The 16,795-nt window shown below is 40.9% G+C and overlaps 1 long non-coding RNA gene across 1 annotated transcript in view; it reads right to left on the reverse strand.

Moving 5' to 3' along the window:
• LOC102309183 overlaps positions 1 to 16,795 on the reverse strand; it is a 37,481-nt gene that overhangs the window by 3,998 nt on the left and 16,688 nt on the right. Inside the window, exon 3 of the long non-coding RNA XR_315895.3 lies at positions 12,393 to 12,486. This is a non-coding gene — a long non-coding RNA (uncharacterized LOC102309183). The remainder of the gene's footprint in view (positions 1 to 12,392; positions 12,487 to 16,795) is intronic.

Raw genomic sequence — 16,795 nt, forward strand, 5'->3', positions numbered from 1 at the left:
TATGGCGCTGCACCGAAAACCTCCTTGCAATTGCTTTGGTTGCTAGCAGGTTCCAAACAAAAACAAAGAAACGAGATGCGTTTGCAGAGAAGTCCGCATCTTTCATCCAAAATAAAAGCGATTTTAGCAATCTGCTAGCAAGCAAATCACAGGGTTTTTGGTGAAGCACTCTCTTTCACACCAATTTCGTGGCAACACCCAGTAATCACATAAACTGGTTGTAGAATACACATTTGTTTCTTGCGACCAGAGTTTGTCAAGGTTCATCAACCAGTCTCAAGGCCTGTGTGACTGCATCTTAAATCATTTACATACAGTTGGAAAGATACACCATGTCAGGTATTTGAGAATTGCTCTTGTATTAGCACACAACACACATGCCAAGGTTCATTTAATCCTAAAAACCTCAAGCGTTTAGTAAGGCACACAAGCAAAGATACAGTATAAGCATGAACAAAAGCAGCAATGTGAGCCCAGTGGTGCAGTGTGGCTGCATTTTTATGCGTATGACAGGGATAAAGATGTGTGTGGACACTTCAGGCTTGCTCAGGGATCTGCTGTCACATCCCATCATCGAAGTGGTGCATTCACACCAGCCACGGCTCCAGGACGGCTCACTAAGTGGGTGGTGAACCTTCTCTGGGTTGACAGCGGCGATCATGTAAGGATCAGTGTCAGCGTCACTGTTACAGTCTCTGCATAGTGAAAAAAATCCTGCATCATTTAATAAACTGAAAATGGAAATAGTTTCTGAATCACTGTCAGCTCTGTCAGATTATTTACAACAGCGAGAGTGTGACCGACGGAAGTAGAGCCTGTTAAACAACGAGGACAAGCAGACTGGGAGTAGAGTTGTTAGTTGGCGCCTTGACAAGTAAGGAGCAAGCATTTCCGGCCTTCTGGGTCTTCAAAGGACCCGGCCCACATAGACCGCGAAGGCCAGGTCCTCTGAAGGATGCGGCCTACGAATTGGGACAGAGCTAATGACCCACACCCTTTTTCACACCTTGGATCATGTGATGAGGCACATGATCAATAGTAGGTCAGTGACCCTCTTAAGGGAAAAACTCCTGCTAGGGTTTAAATACCTGGGACTCTCCACTGAACTGAAGGAGCTCCTCAGATGTGAAGTAAAGGGTCTTTAAGAAACTTAAATAAGTCTAGTTGCTTTTCTTTCTCCTTCACGTACTCAACAGTCATTTCCAGCCATGGACCAGCTCCTAGATATATCCCACACATATTACAGTATGAGTCCACAAAAAATACAAAGACATCAGAATTTCACTCTGCAAAGTCACTGATTTTACTGCTCAAATGCAAAAACCCTGCGATATATTCATCCCGCTCTCGTCACTCCTTCCCCTTTAGAGCTTCATTTTTATTTTTTTGCTTTGGCTTACAAAACATAATTTATAATGCAGCTGTACAGACAAACTACTCTAAAACACTCACTGAAAAACAAATGATTGCATTCTTAATGTCAACAGTTAGGCACACATTTTCTACAAATTACAGAGAAGAAGATCAGGAAGTGAAAGTAACATATTACACAGCAAACTTCCTGCCATTGGAACTTTACTACTTTTAAAATCAACGGAGTGCAAAATAATTGAGGGAATATTTGGGTCTAAAATTCAATTCACAGGGAAAACATATAAAGCATAAACAAAGTCAAACTTTGTAACCCAAAGTAAAGTCACGACTCAAACATATAGTATAGAATTCTGTACCTTGCATCCTTGCCACTTTTTGTAGAGTTACCTGAATAAATGGGAACAAACTGTTTTTCCGAAACGCTGTCAGTAACAAACAGCCTGAAGACACCATTTAAAATGGGTTCTTTGCCAAGTTGAAAATGAGTGAAAAAGCAACCAATGTCAAAATGAAAGACCTTCAGAAAGCCTGGAGAACTACCTCAAGCCCATTAAAAACACAATTAATAATAAATAAATAAATGCAAGACACTCTGGCTCCTTGGAAACCAAATATGAAAAGCAGCTCAAGACTATTGCAAAATACTGTAAATACATAAACTACATGTTTTTTTTTTCCAAGACAGCATTTTGGCCAATGTAGCTCATTCATGGAGTGTAAGCATGAACTGCTCAGAAACACAGACAACAGGATACTGATGCAGCTCACTTATTGGTCGTGAGTCTTATAAATAAAGTTTTAGACCGATTAGGCAGAAAACCTTTCATCTTTACATCTCTACCTCAGTTTCTACTTAATTTCAAGCCTCAAGAAAACCACAGGGGAACATATGTCCTTAGATTTGAAATAAGTGTGAAGGCACAGAGATTATTATTAATAGGCCATGCTCGAAAGACGTAATTTAATCAACTGGGACAATTTTTATTCTCTCCACTTGATTTCACTGTAAAAACAAAGCTTGGCAGCTTGTCAATCAGTCACCCAGTGTACAGGTTGTTGGTGAAGTTGTTAGCGTTGATAAAAAGCTAATTGGCACTGGACAGATCTGCTGTGTGCGCTGGAAAATAAAAAGATCTCCAGAGATCGCAAGTCACCTCCAACTGGGAGCTGGCAGGGTGTGTGTGTGTGTGTGTGTGTGTGTGTGTGTGTGTGTGTGTGTGTGTGTGTGTGTGTGTGTGTGTGTGTGTAAGCCATGTGAAACAGACACATTAGCAAAGGTCAAAAGGGAGAGTGCGAGTTAACGAACTGAGGAGACGGAAAGAGAAATGTGACGATGAAGATTTCGTTTTTGTAATTTTTAAGGGTTATGAACATGAACACCACTGACCGCATTTAAAATTCAGAAACGCTTTATTTTAAACTTAAGAAGCAGCAGCAGAAGAAATGATTTGCATAGACAGCCAGTGGAGTATCTCATGTGGGTGATCTGGAACTTCAATTTCATCAAATAATGTTTAATATTTGGTCTTAATCACAGATTTGACTTTATATACTTTTTAGGGCTGAGTGAGCTCATGGAGAGGAGCGAGCAGATGGTAAAAGGAGAGTAACAGAGGAGGAGCTCAGAGTGCAGGTAGGAGTGGCAACGTGAAGGTGAGCGATTAATGAGAGGTGCAGAACGTTAATATTAAGGTAGTAAACATGTTAAATTGACAGTAGAATTTTAAATAAATAACACAGGGATATAAAATAAAACGTTTCATTCAGACCAGTCAGAATCTTCAAGTGTTACAGAAGAACACAAACAAAATGTATAGTTTTTATACAGGTGCAGACATCCCCACAGATAAAGACACAATAAAAATATTCTTGGTATACCTCGGAAAAAATTCAAGCCTTTTCAAGCACTACATGAGTTCCAACAGGGGTTCATGTTTGATATGGCTTTGAGTAAAGGGCATTTCTTTTTGAAAGTTTAATTTACTTTTGAAAAAAGAAAGAAAGAAAAAAAAAATGTGTGGTAAAACATTTCGTCGATGAACTCTGTCCGTCACAGAGTCTGCTAAGATTAAGAGAATGCATCAGGGAGACAGGACTCTGGTAATTTCATACACATATGATTTTTAGTTTTCACAACACCAGTGTTTCCTCACCTTAATCGGCATGGGATAACTTCGACTGTCATTATTTAGTTTTACAGGCCAACATCGGTGCATAGATCAGGACTTACTCACAATAAATCCCCTGAGCAAAGCCTTATAAGTGCTCACAGACCCAGATGGAGTTGACTGTAAACATGGCTGCACGGGCAGGGACCCAACAGTCTTCAGAGGGGTAATTATTATTATTAGCGCTCCAAGCTGCAGTAAATCCCCCCGAGGTCTAAAGAACAATGAACATGCACGTGGGTGCTGCGACAGGCACTTATCTAGGTATCACAGTGAGTCAGCTAGACGTTAATACCCAGGCTAATAATGGCTGCCAAGTGGAGCTAACAGTAAGCTAATAGAAGCAATGAGGGACAGGCAGGTGAAACCATGGGGACACGCCTCACTCAGACTTGGCCATCCAGAGGCATAGTCCTCAGGCTGTAATTAGTAGCCAGTGACAACAAAGCTCTACAGAGAAAAAGCAGCATGCCAAGCAGGTACACAGGGATCTGTGCAGCAATAATAAATAAATAATCAATCCCCAGAGCTAAATATCTATTACATGCAGGTGAAGTTTACCAAAGTAGGATGAAGTAGGACAAAGCCTGAAATTAGATTAGAACAACTTTGGAAATTTTAAAATGTACCAATATGAGTAATAACAACAGAGCTGTGGAACCTATAAACCTCTCATCTTTACATCCTTTAAACATGTTTTACTCCACACCCAAACAACTGCATCAAGTTCCCGTTTCTAAAGACCAAGAAGAAGTTAGACGCACTGACACAAGCAAGGTATGGAAGTGAAAAAGTATCAGAGTTCTGATCTTTTCATCGGATTTGTTGCCACTTAAAATTAATTCACAGTAGCATTAGAATAGCCCTCAAACACAAGATCTAGCGTAAATAAATAAATGAATGCAATGTAATTATGCAGCACAATAAACAACAGCTTTAACCTTTTCTCAGCTTAGAAATGATCTCAGTTTAAGTGTCAAACAAACATCAGGCCTCTGAGTCTAACAGCACTGTCCATTAAAGCTATTGGCTTGTATTCAACACATTTGAACCCAAAGCCAATGGACCACAAAAATAATTTGGTATGACTTATAAAAGTACACTGTGCCCATTATTCCCACACACATATTTTAAATGGGCCTACAGAACCCTATATGATTGTCACGTGTATGTTTGAAGGATTTAGGCTGAGGAGTTATAGAATTTTTAAAAAAAGGAAAAAAATAAATGGTATTAAGTATATGGTTAATCAATGTTAAAATTAATAAGGCATCCTTTGAAAATTCTCTCACCTGTAATAAATACCTGTGCCTTGAAAAGGCATAAGTTCAGTAGCATCTTGATGAAGTGGACACTGAGGTTTGTATATGACTCACATGCGAGACTTGACCACAGGTCCACAAAACAGCTGTTCAACTATCCGTCTACACTCTGTGTATAGCTGGGAAAGTGGAGTTGCTAACAGGGGTCAATTATTTAAGTCAGCCACTTAAATCTGACATTTTCAACCGTGCTTACTAGCAGCATGTTCCCTGCCTTTATGGAAACACAGTTTGCAGTGCATGCTACTCTGTTGTTGGACTTTAAAGAGCCAAAATCCACGCAACAGAATTCCTCCGACTCTTCTTTTCAGGAACGCAATCATTTGTTTCCATTGGAGTGCCATGTTTGGCAACACCATCGCTCAGGTTTTGCTCAGTACATCAGTATGATTTCTGTTGACTTACTGATGTGTACGGTTGCAGTAGCACAAACACGAGCACGTTTTATGGATTTTACCAAACCAGCACGCGCACACACAGAGTGTACTGCAAATGACATGTTATCTTTGCCCAAGAGCTCAAACGGGAAGGAGGCCAGCAGGAGCAACAGTTTCAATGCACATGAAGTACAAGTTTATTATTATTATTATTATTTTATTTTTCGTAATTATGGTCCAGGACTCTCTCGTTTCAATTGTGCAAATTGTGTCCTGCCCTGCTGAAATAATCTAACAAAACATAAACAAAATGAAGAAAAGCAAGAGATCAAATTTTTGTGGCTCTGATTTCACAAAGAAATTATGCATCTAACCCGCTCAGTGTTTATTCATTTTGCACCAAATAGTCTTTTTTTTCCCCGTGATGAGTGTAGAAATGAGTGCATAGCAAGTGCAAATGTTTTCGTTAGGAATCTAACAAAAATGAGGCAGAAGCCCATTATCCTTCCTCAAAATACATATCAGGCCTTCACCAAGACACAATTTGTGTCCTCACTGATGGCCCAAGATGCAATTACCACATCCAATAAAACAGCACACATTTTCATATTTCATTGTCCCCAGTGAGTACATGACTCAGTTGTGGAATTACTGACCTGCTCAGCTCAACTGGCTGAGTGTAGTTTTAAATATGAATGTCACACATTTAGCATGCATCACATAAGCATCCTCTCTGTCTTGTACTGTGGAAGTAAATGTGGTCTTAAGGACGTCAAACATGTCTCAAGCTTAAGTAGACAGGGCGAGGATGTGACCCTGATTCTCTTTGTCACTCATGCTCTCGTCCCACTAAAGTAGTTTGACTTAACATTCAAGCAGCAGCACTTTAGAAATCAAATAAGTGAAAAATCGAAAGCGATAACATGATCTGAAATTCAACCTGAATAAGACCAGGAACACTTCACATGCTCTGCTATTTTGTTATTCTGAATCTAAAGCCCCAACCCAGCCCACCAAAATATTCTGCAAAATCTGCAAAAACGGTCTGATTAGGATACCTTTCTTGATCATTTATTAATTAAATAAGGAAAAAATGCACTAAGGTTACTGTAATATATACAATAATATATATGTGCACAGTAATATTCAGACTGTTAGAAAAGGAAGTGCTAGTTCACAAAGCCCTCTGTTAGGAGACTTCCCAATGCGGCTGTTGCTGCTACACAGTATCTAAAGCCGACCCCTCGCTGCACCGAGCCCAGGGGCTGATGGGAGTTCTCGGGGGAACCATTAGTGAGCGGATCGGCAATGTGGTGCGCAGGGAGCGAGTGCAATTCATGGGAGAGCGCCGAAAGAACTCACAACACTCTAACAACACCTGTCACCCCTGCGCCTAATGAGAAACACAATTAGCAATTAACAGTGCGATCTGTCAGGGCTAATACCTGCCGCCCTGCACACACGCATGCACGCACGCACACACACACGCAGCCAGGGGGGAGAAACCAGACCCCCTTCATCAGCACTTCCATGCAGGTATGAAATGAGCTCAAGCAAGCGGATCAATTAGACAGGTGATGTAATGTTGTGAAACTTAAGCTGATGCCTCGGTGGCAGATTTTCTTAACGGCGTCCTCGCCGATGCTCCACAGTGACTTTTAAGACAGGAATTAAGCGTGGTTTTTATCACTCAGCAGGGAACTGAACTCAGGAGTTGGACGAGCAGCATGCTGGATATAGATCATCTAGCGTCAGCTATTAAACTGTGTGCGCAATGGGAGGTTTGTCAAAATGCACTTTGCTGGTAGATTTGGTGCTCTATTCTCCTGTAAACCAATTGCCACCATGGGGATTAACAGGAGATGAACTGAACAGAGTATAAACAGCAGAGACTATAAAGTCCCCTAAATCAGCACATTCTCTGTGTGTGTTTTTCTTGGGATCCCTGTTAGCTGTTGTCTCATGACCTTAACTTCCAAAGATCAACTCAAAGACAATATTGACCCTCCCATCGATAACCTGTGAGGGGATATCTGAGAGCGTGGCTGTGTTTTCAGAGGTGAAGAACAGCAGATTTCTTCATCAGAGAAGTCTATTTGATATTCATAAAACTATGTTATCTTCCACATTTTTTTGCTCACTTGTGAGTTATTACACTATAATATTGAGGAAGATTTTTCTTCAACTCAAAAACTAAATATACCAAGTAGAACACACCTAGAATATTATATTTTGGAGAAAACTGGAGTATGAAAGCACTGGATGTTACACTGGCTTAAATACCCCACAATGCAATGCTGTAGGTATTGTTGGAGAGCACTAAAGGTTGAGCTCTAATGTCAGCAACTATTGAAATGCATCGCTACCCTTTGGTACACGGTGTGTGTTGAAATGAGTGTACTCTCAAACAAGAGCAGCTTCCGATTGCTAAAGCATCTTATGTGGGCCACGTAAACATGTTGAACAATATCACTGCGCACAATTTGGGATTTGGTATGCAACACTAGCTATACAGTTAATATTAATGAAGATGCCTACATGAATCCTCATTCATACCACTTAAACATGAACCACCGTCTTCAGGTTCACAGCATAACTACAGTAAAGAATGGTCAAGTCACACAGAGTGTTTTTAAAACGTTTTTTGGGAATGAAGAAAAGGCAGAATGCCATAAATGACTTATATTACCATATATTCTCAGGTATCAAAACAACACATTTTCATTCTGGGAGATCACATAATTTAACTTTGTCAGACATCACCCCTGAGCCTTGATGCGCTGGCTGATTGAACTACCATGTCTGCAATGGGAGGAAAGGGGTGGTGGTGGTATAAGTCACAGGTTTATTAGCCAATAGACTAACAAAACTGTGACGCCTGCATCCAGTTCTGACTTCTGTGTTTTGTACATGCTTTTCCCCACTTACTGATTTATTTCATTTCTATTCGCTTTTTACTTTGAACATCATTTGCTGGTTAGATTTAAGGGACTAAATCAGGGGTGGGGAACTCCAGGCCTCAAAGGCCGGTGTCCTGCAGGTTTTAGATCTCACCCTGGATCAACACACCTGAATCAAATGATTAGTTCATTACCAGGCCTCTGGAGAACCTCAAGACATGTTGAGGAGGTAATTTAGCCATTTAAATTAGCTGTGTTGGATCAAGGACACATCTAAAACCTGCAGGACACTGGCCCTTGAGACCTGGGGTTGGACACCCTTGTCCTAAATACTATGCCTCTTCCCAACACATGTAACAAGGACATTTTATGGATTTTACCACACCAGGACACACACCCCAACACGAGTTGGAAGCGACAGACATGTCCCGCTAATGCCATAAAACCAGAGAGCAACACATCAGGACAACTTGTAACTGAGAAACAGCAGAAATTTGACAATTTAAAACTTTATTAGGCTATTAGGTCATGGAAAATGATACGGCGGACTAAACATGAGTGCAAATGATTGTCTTTTTGTGCTAGCCCTGCGATAGACCAGCCAATTGCTCATCACCAGTGTGACTTACCTCTCGCCCTATGACAACCGGGATAGACTCTAGGACCCCCCACAGTCCATGACCTTGAATTAGGATGGATGGATGAGGTGAGAGGCTGATCAAACATAAACTATTTGATCCGTTTCACTTTTTAATATTTATATGCAAGCGAGAGAAAGGTCAGAGGTCAGATTTGGGTCCTCGTACCTGACCCTGCAACCAGCAGGCAGTCTTGCTCAGTGATACTTCAGCAGTTCAAATTGCTGAAAAGCAGAAATGAATCACCTAATGATTCAATTTCGTAAGAATATCATGTTCAAGCCTAATTAAAATTTCTTGTATTTATAACACAGACATCACAAAAACTTTTGCAATATGAATTTCTAGCAAACCGGCTTTCTCACACATCCCGCAGCTCACACACCAGTACAAACACTGCTGTGGTCTAATTGGATTACACCCGTCTGTGTGTGTTTGCAAGTGTGTGTGTATGTGTGTGTGGCATCTCCAGCATAGTAATTGTGTCAGCCTTGCTGGTCAGTGGGGAATTGAAGTGTTAAATCCAATTCTGAATTTGTATCTCTTGTACAGAGGAGGGGGAGATGTAGCGCGAGTACCAACCATATGTCACCATCCCCAATTCAGAGGGATTGAATATGGATGAGAAACAACTCGGGTTCCTGGCGTCGCCACCGGTAGCAGGTTTAGACTGTGACGGTGTGTGCTCATTTGTTATTGGGGAGGAAGTGGAGTTGTAGACACCACCAGCAAGATTTCCGTTAATGAAGATAAAACTGATTCAGTGGCTTTGGCCTCCGTGCTTCTTTGCCAGTGTAATGCCCAATAACGGACTGCTCCAGACAATATGATGAACAAAAGGGAAGGAATTGTAAATAGTTTGCATGAACCGGATTGTTAGTTCTAGTAAAAATGTGTAATCTAACACTATCCTAGCTGAAAAACGTCATATTTATCTCATGTTTACTGATAAAACCTGGTAAATATAAACTGAAACTAAACTGCAGGAGTGTTTCATGTCGTTTATTACCTCAAAAAAATTAAATAACTTAAATGCTGGACATCGGTTTCTTGCCAAAGTTGCTTACTGCAATCAACAGCTTTAGTATAAAGAGCAGCACTAGCAAACACAGGACTGCTGCCTCTCCAAGGTCTCCAAGTCTTCCTCTTCCCCTGAACATTCACTCAGCAGATTCTGTGACACATTTAGGTTAGAGATATTGAAACAAATCTGTTGAGGTTTCTTTCATTCTGTATCCTCACAATATTTGATTCTATACTGCAGAGTCCAATTTGTGTCCATATGAGAAATGCAGCTGCTTTTGCGTGCATCTGCAGTTCCTTGTGTCTGCTTCTGTTTGTCCAACATGAGAACTGTTTTAGATGTCCTTTGTGTCACTCAGCTGAATAGTCTGCACAGCCAGGCTCTCCTACTGTCTCACTATAAATGCACCAGACAATTATCAGTACTATATTCACATGGGTAAAATCAACCATTATATGAACTTTGTACAGAGGAGCTGACAGGATAAAGTCCTTTAATGTGCAATCCAGCTGCGTCTGACATTTCCAATCTTGCAGCCCTGTCTGGCAATCTCTAGCAAGGTTCTGTGTGTCATATTTATGTGTCTGAAACAGCTTTATTTGATCATCATCAATTACAGCATTTGCTGTAGCTAAAAGGGAGCATGGCAACTACATGACAAAGCAGCAGAGACTTTTTTTGGTTGGGGTAAATGACCCAAAATAAAGTCCACACTGGAGGAAATGCAGGAAAGGCATTAGAGTCTAACTTCTGTGGGATGGGTGTCATCCACAACCACTGTGTGAAAAGATGCCTCTGATATTTCTTCAACAGTTTCCAAAGTGACAAAGACATTAGCTCACCAGGGCTGAAAGTGAACTGACACAAATGGTCCAATCATGCACAATCAAACCTTTGACAGTTTCTATAAGGCTGCAGATCTGCACTGTAAGGCAAAACTGTTTCGAATCACGGGCCATGGACACAGATCTGCACCACTAGAGGACTAAATGATTAAACACTGTCACCCTTACCAATCAGTATTAGAAATGCTAGATGTTTTTAACTAATTATTTATACTTTATTAAATGTTAATGTGCAACAAAAATTTGCGAATTTGTCAAAGCCCTCAAATATCTAACCTCAACTTTTTCCACTCACTGAAATTGGCAGAGCATCCACAGACCCGAACTACCTGTGCTGTGTAATTCTAATTTTTACTGCTTGTGCTGCAGCAAGTTAACAGAATAGTCATCTTTTTCAGCTGTTTACTTTCCTTGTTTTCTGATCAGAGGACTGGAACATCACACACACATGCCAGCACATGTCACAAAGCATATCATACTATTTCACCTGCTAGTCTATCGCAGGGCGAGCAAAAAAGACAATCATTCTCACTCAGATTTAACTGCAGTGCAGAAAAATGGCAGCAATCAAAACTAGTATGTAGTTACACAAGCCTAAACAAAACATTAATCTTGTGGGTTACCGCTGTTGTTGAGGTGACAACATGAGGCGATAATAAGGTGTAACAGTAAATTTACTAGTAGTTGTTTTCTTTATGGTTTGACGTGAATGATGAACACAGTCCCATGGTGCATTAATTACCGTTAACAGGCAAGTATAGTGGGAAAGGCAAGATAAAAAAAATTGTTAAGAGAACAAGATATTTACCAAAAGATCCAGATAGTTTCTTTTTACTGAGCTAAAAGGGGGGAAAAGGTAATGAATAAAGTATTGGCTCCAAAGCTTGTTAGCAGCTTTGCTTCAGGAAATGTATGCATATAATCTATAATGTCTCCTGGGTTTCATGGCAGTATCCCAATCTGTTTCCCCTGCAGCTTCAGAGTTCTTTGACTTATTCTGCTCATCTCTACTTCAGAGACAGTCGTATAAGCTGCATGCATATTCGGTAACCAGTGCTGCTCTTCCTTTTGCAGAAACTGCAATTCCAAAGAGGTTCTGTTCTTACAATTATGTAGTGTTCCCATTTCGGTTGATCTGTAAGTCCCTCTGGTTTTCTCAACCACCATCAAAAAGTACCACATCTACTGAAAATGCCAGGCTAACCTTAGTGGTGTCAACTTGCAAAGAGAGACTACCCCACTGTGTATAATGACACCTATTAAAAAGGCAAAATTGAGCCTTTATTTTCAGTCAATTAAAATTTTAAAAGAAGGTGACACTGCTGAAAGTAGTAAGGAGTACGTACTTGACCTGGTAGTTACTGTGGTTTTATATAAAACAGTCTTACTGGAATCCTAATTAATTAGCTAAAACATAATGATTGTAATCAAAGTCCACTTTAAGTCTTAAGCGTTCTACAGGGGAAAATAAGATGAATATTTCGTTAAACCACAAACTGTACATGAAAGATGGACATAGTTTCAGGGTTCTTACTAAAGTCCAGGAGGTGGTGATTCATCTGGTTACATAAGACCTAAAGATGTACATGAAAAAAAATGACCTCTCTGCTCTATTGAACCATGACCTCAGTAAACAGTATGCTGCAGTTTAATCACTAAATTTATGCTTCAATTAAGACAACATGATGTTCTTATGGTTCCAATTAATGTCAAAATAGAAGAAAATCTTTTAGGGTGAGCTTACCTAGTGATTGGCAAATCAGTGGTGTCCCTCAGTCTGATCCCACCTCTCATTAGTCAAATCTGATTTCAAAGGACCAAGATGGTGATGGTGACAACTAGACATAAAAAAAATATACAGAGGCAGTGAATAACAAATAACAAAAACAACAACAAAACTCCACGTCTGTCTTAAAATGGACGTTGTACAGTCCCTGCTCTTCTAAACCTTCATGTCTCAAGTTTAACATTGTGACCACCTATATCGCTGAAGTCCTGGTGCAACTCTCCTGGTGTATTTTTATTTACCTTCATCCACAACTACTAATGCAGTTTTTAGCATACATAAAAAAAAACAGCTACCATTAATATTTACTGCACAGCTGTGGCTTCTGTGTCATTTAGACTTATGGGAAATGGGTTGTGTAAACAGGAGCTAAAAACAGAAACATTGAATAAGCAATGCTTTTTTAAAACCACCATTACTCATGTACATAAATATATGAATAGAACAGCAGGACAAAATGCCCAGTAAGGCCCCATTCCAATGCGGTTGTGTTATTTGAATTATTACCAGTTGGTGAAATTTTAAAATGCGGTTCTCTTACTGAAACAGGACCCAAAAGTTCTGATTTAACTTCAGGGCTTTGGAAACAGGCAGCTGTCGAGAGCCCTCCAATATGGCAGACAATGGGTTCATTAAATCCAACAAAAGCATTATATATAGCACATGTGTGCAGTTTACATGCTGTTGGGTTTGGGGGGGGGGGGGGTTATATTCCCAGTGCAACACAGCAGTCCCAACATGTGCTCTAACGCAAGGAAACATATTTATATGTTGCAACACATGTAAGGAGCACCAACTGTCGACATGCACTAGTTGTTCATAAACAGGAGTTTGTGGCGATTTGTCTTCTTATCATGGAAAAAAGGTGAAAATGGGATATGCCCCCTCTGATGGTTGAGAATGACAAAGCTAAGAACCTGTGAGACTTCCAGATCCAGATGGACAAGCTGGTGTTGACTAACCAACCGGACATAGTAGTCGTGGGCAAAGAAGAAGAAACACAGAGAAGCTCTAGGAATACCAGGGGCTGAGAGAGTAGCTAGAGAAGATATGAAACTGAGCAAGTGGGTCCAGCAGATCCCAGGAACTCCAGAACTCTGTCCCAGGAGCAGCAAAGATAATGCGCAGGCCCCTCAAGCTGCCAAAGGACAAAAGACCACCCCACAGGGGCAAGTGGGACACACACACACACTCACCAGTACTCTTCCTCTAAGAGTACTGGTGACAGTAAGCAGGGAGTCACACATGCACATTCTTTGGTACACTGACAACTCTATGATAATGTTGCATTAAATTTAAGCTGAGCATACAAATATCTAGAACCTCCTGGGTCACATTTTTATGTAACAGCAAGGAGACTTGAGTCAGAGCATCAGCAGTTTGTGCATAAATGTATGTATCTACAGAAGACAGACACACACACACACAGCTCTTTTTCATTAAGAGCCAGGAGTGTGAGTAAAGTTTGCTTTTGTAATTGCACTGCTCTTACACCGTTTGACAGGCAAACAGTGGTGTGGCTCTTTAATGTGCCAGAAACTCCTTAACAAGCAGTGATTAACCAGAGGCAAGGCTATGTCAAATCACAAGTTTACAGTTGGGAGTGAAGCGCATGTAAAAGCTTCCTTTTTCAGCAGAAAACAACACTGTGCTCTGTGCTGTAGCCCAATTATGTGATTTACACAGGTAAGACAGGCGGATTACTTACGAACAAATGTTGCTTTGAGCACAGTTGGCCTTTCCTGACCAGTAAAGACTAGCATTTTTAGAGATGCCAATGGGAGCTGCCCAGTACAACCACAGTTCTCTGCTGCTGGCCACTCAGCTCCTCCACTGAAGTAAGTGGAGCCTTGAGCTTTTGTGTAAGTGCCTTGAACAAGGGCACATGTGCGATAATTGCTGAGGGAGTGTGGAGAGTTGCTCATTTACTTTCTCTGCTCAGATATTTGAAACTGGTCAGGGGATCTGAACAAGCGGGCTACTAATCACATATTTTAGGGCTACTCAAACGCAAAAGCACTTCACTGAGGTTTTTTTCCAATAGTTTAAAAAGGCAGAAATTAATCCTTGTAGGGCCTCGGGGTTCATGGACAAAGACTTTCATGCTTCATCTGCATCATTTCACTCACTACTGACTCAAAAGAAGATTGTTACTTTCATATGCAGTGTTCTGCCAATATGGCTCTCTTCTGGGATTTGAGAGCAGTAACAAGACCCCAGCAAAGAACAGCGCAGGCATCAGCAACTTTCTAACACTTATCTGGGTCCAGGTCATAGGACGGCAGTCTAAGAGGGGCTGCACAGACCTCACTGTACCTGCTCACTGACTCCAGCTCTTCAACAGGGGATTATTGTGGCATTCCCAAGGTATCTCAGAGAAATGTCCAAACCAACCACCCCTCAATGAATCAGGTTTTTAATCATGGCATATTTCCTAGTAGGGTTCCTTGATACAAAATGGTCCCAGGACAGGGCTTAAAAAGACCCATATGATGACGAAATCAAGGAATCTAGTAACCTCACTCAGGCTGCAGAGTAGGGCCCTGTTGTCCCCACAGCTTAGTGTTTTGTGAACTGGGCAGTAGCCAAATGTGGAGGCTTTTAAGTCCAAAACGTGTCCACCCACACTGGTTTAAGAACTACACAACTGAGTAATTAAAAATAGAATTCCATCTCATCATCTTTTCCAGTGGAAAGAAAAAAGGCCGATAACATTAGGAAATGTAAGGTATGATGCCAAGAACTCATGTGTTAGGGCTTACAGTACTGAAAGGGCAGCGTGGAAGTTCCTACAGTGATGACAAGCAGAGTAACTACACTATATCAGGAAGCACAGTTTCCCATCATTATCTCTCATCTCTTGGCAAACTTGGGCTATATCTATCAAGTCCACAGCAACTCTATACCATCAACACTTGTCTCTACCCTTCTCCCCTTCCACTCCCGCCCCTTTCAAAGCTCCTCTTTTTCTAGCCCAAGAGAGGAGACACGGCCATAAATCTCAGAGTAGCTAATGAACTGCATTTAACAATAAAATGCACTGGAAATGGAACATTTCATTTACAAGAAGATCAATGGCAGTGACAAACACCCTTCTTGGAGCGACTAGTTAGCGGGATGATGTTCCGCAGGCAATCCAATCAATCACCGCACACCGACACGAAGATCAATCAAAAGAGGAAAAAGAGGAAGGAGGGGGGGGAAAAAAAGACTTGAAGCTTTTCTCTTTATAGTGTATTCATGGCCTTTATTTAAAGAAGGCCACTAATCACTTAGTGCAGAAGTCCACCTTCTTGTCCTCTTATTTCTTTCACTCTGTGGATATTCTTGCCGTCTCTTTTTGTTTCTCCCTCTTACACTCATGAGGAAGGCAGCTGAGAGGCAGGAGGAGAGTGAGTGATAACCATCCGGGGAGTCAAGTGCTCCATCACCGCCATCCCCATCTGCGACCCGACAAGTTCATAATGCCAGGCATCTGCTTTCATTTATAAAGGCCTCACTTAGCCCTCGCACACACACTTACAGTCTCTCCAGCTATTTTGCTACGCCCTCGCCTCCTCCTCCTGCCTTCTCTCTCGTCACTCTTTTTCTCCCCATCCGGCTGGCTGAGAGGGAGAGCGCTCTTGTCCTCTTCCTCACCTAATCCTCCTCATCTCCTCCTCTTCTTCTGCTCAAGACCTCTCTGGTCCCCTGCTCTCCCCTTTATCCTCCACAGTTGTACCCATTGCTTTGCTTCCAGCGCTACAGACCCCTCAAAGTCTACCAATTTTCATTTTATTTTCATTGTAAAGAGACATAATATTTGCATTAACACCAAAAAAGTGACGGCATACAAAACAAAACTTTAAATTTATTCAATTTAAACTTAGTTAAGTGTAGAAAACAGAACGATTTTGAGAATACCCTTTTAAAATGATGGCGTTTGCTTTATGAACAATTAGTAAAAGCTGCGTTCTTCAATAAAGAAATTATTCTGCAGCTGCTTTCATGACAAAAACATGTGCAATGCTATTTTGAGCTTTTAAATATTGAAGCATTGAAACAATGAATTGATCTGCTGAAATTATTCTGACGCCGTCTCACAATTAATGAATCATTCAATTCTCTATGCTGGAATGTGCAAGTTTGGCAAAAGAGACATTTGCAGCCATTAGGTGGTGCACTTCCCTCACTGTTAATAGGAGGGACCTCAAGAGAAGACAAAAATATGAGAGGGAGAGGGAGAGAGAAAAACTTGCTTTGCCCATTATGAAGTAAATTTTCTGAAATGGGTTTTTATCATGAAAAATAAAATGCAACATCTGCTGTAAATATATTTGGATACATTAGTGTGTCCTCTGAGGGCCACATGGAAATCACTG

The sequence above is a fragment of the Haplochromis burtoni genome, unplaced genomic scaffold (genome assembly GCF_018398535.1).
Source record: "Haplochromis burtoni strain Fernald_Lab_line unplaced genomic scaffold, NCSU_Asbu1 Contig_64, whole genome shotgun sequence".
Lineage (NCBI taxonomy): Eukaryota > Metazoa > Chordata > Actinopteri > Cichliformes > Cichlidae > Haplochromis > Haplochromis burtoni.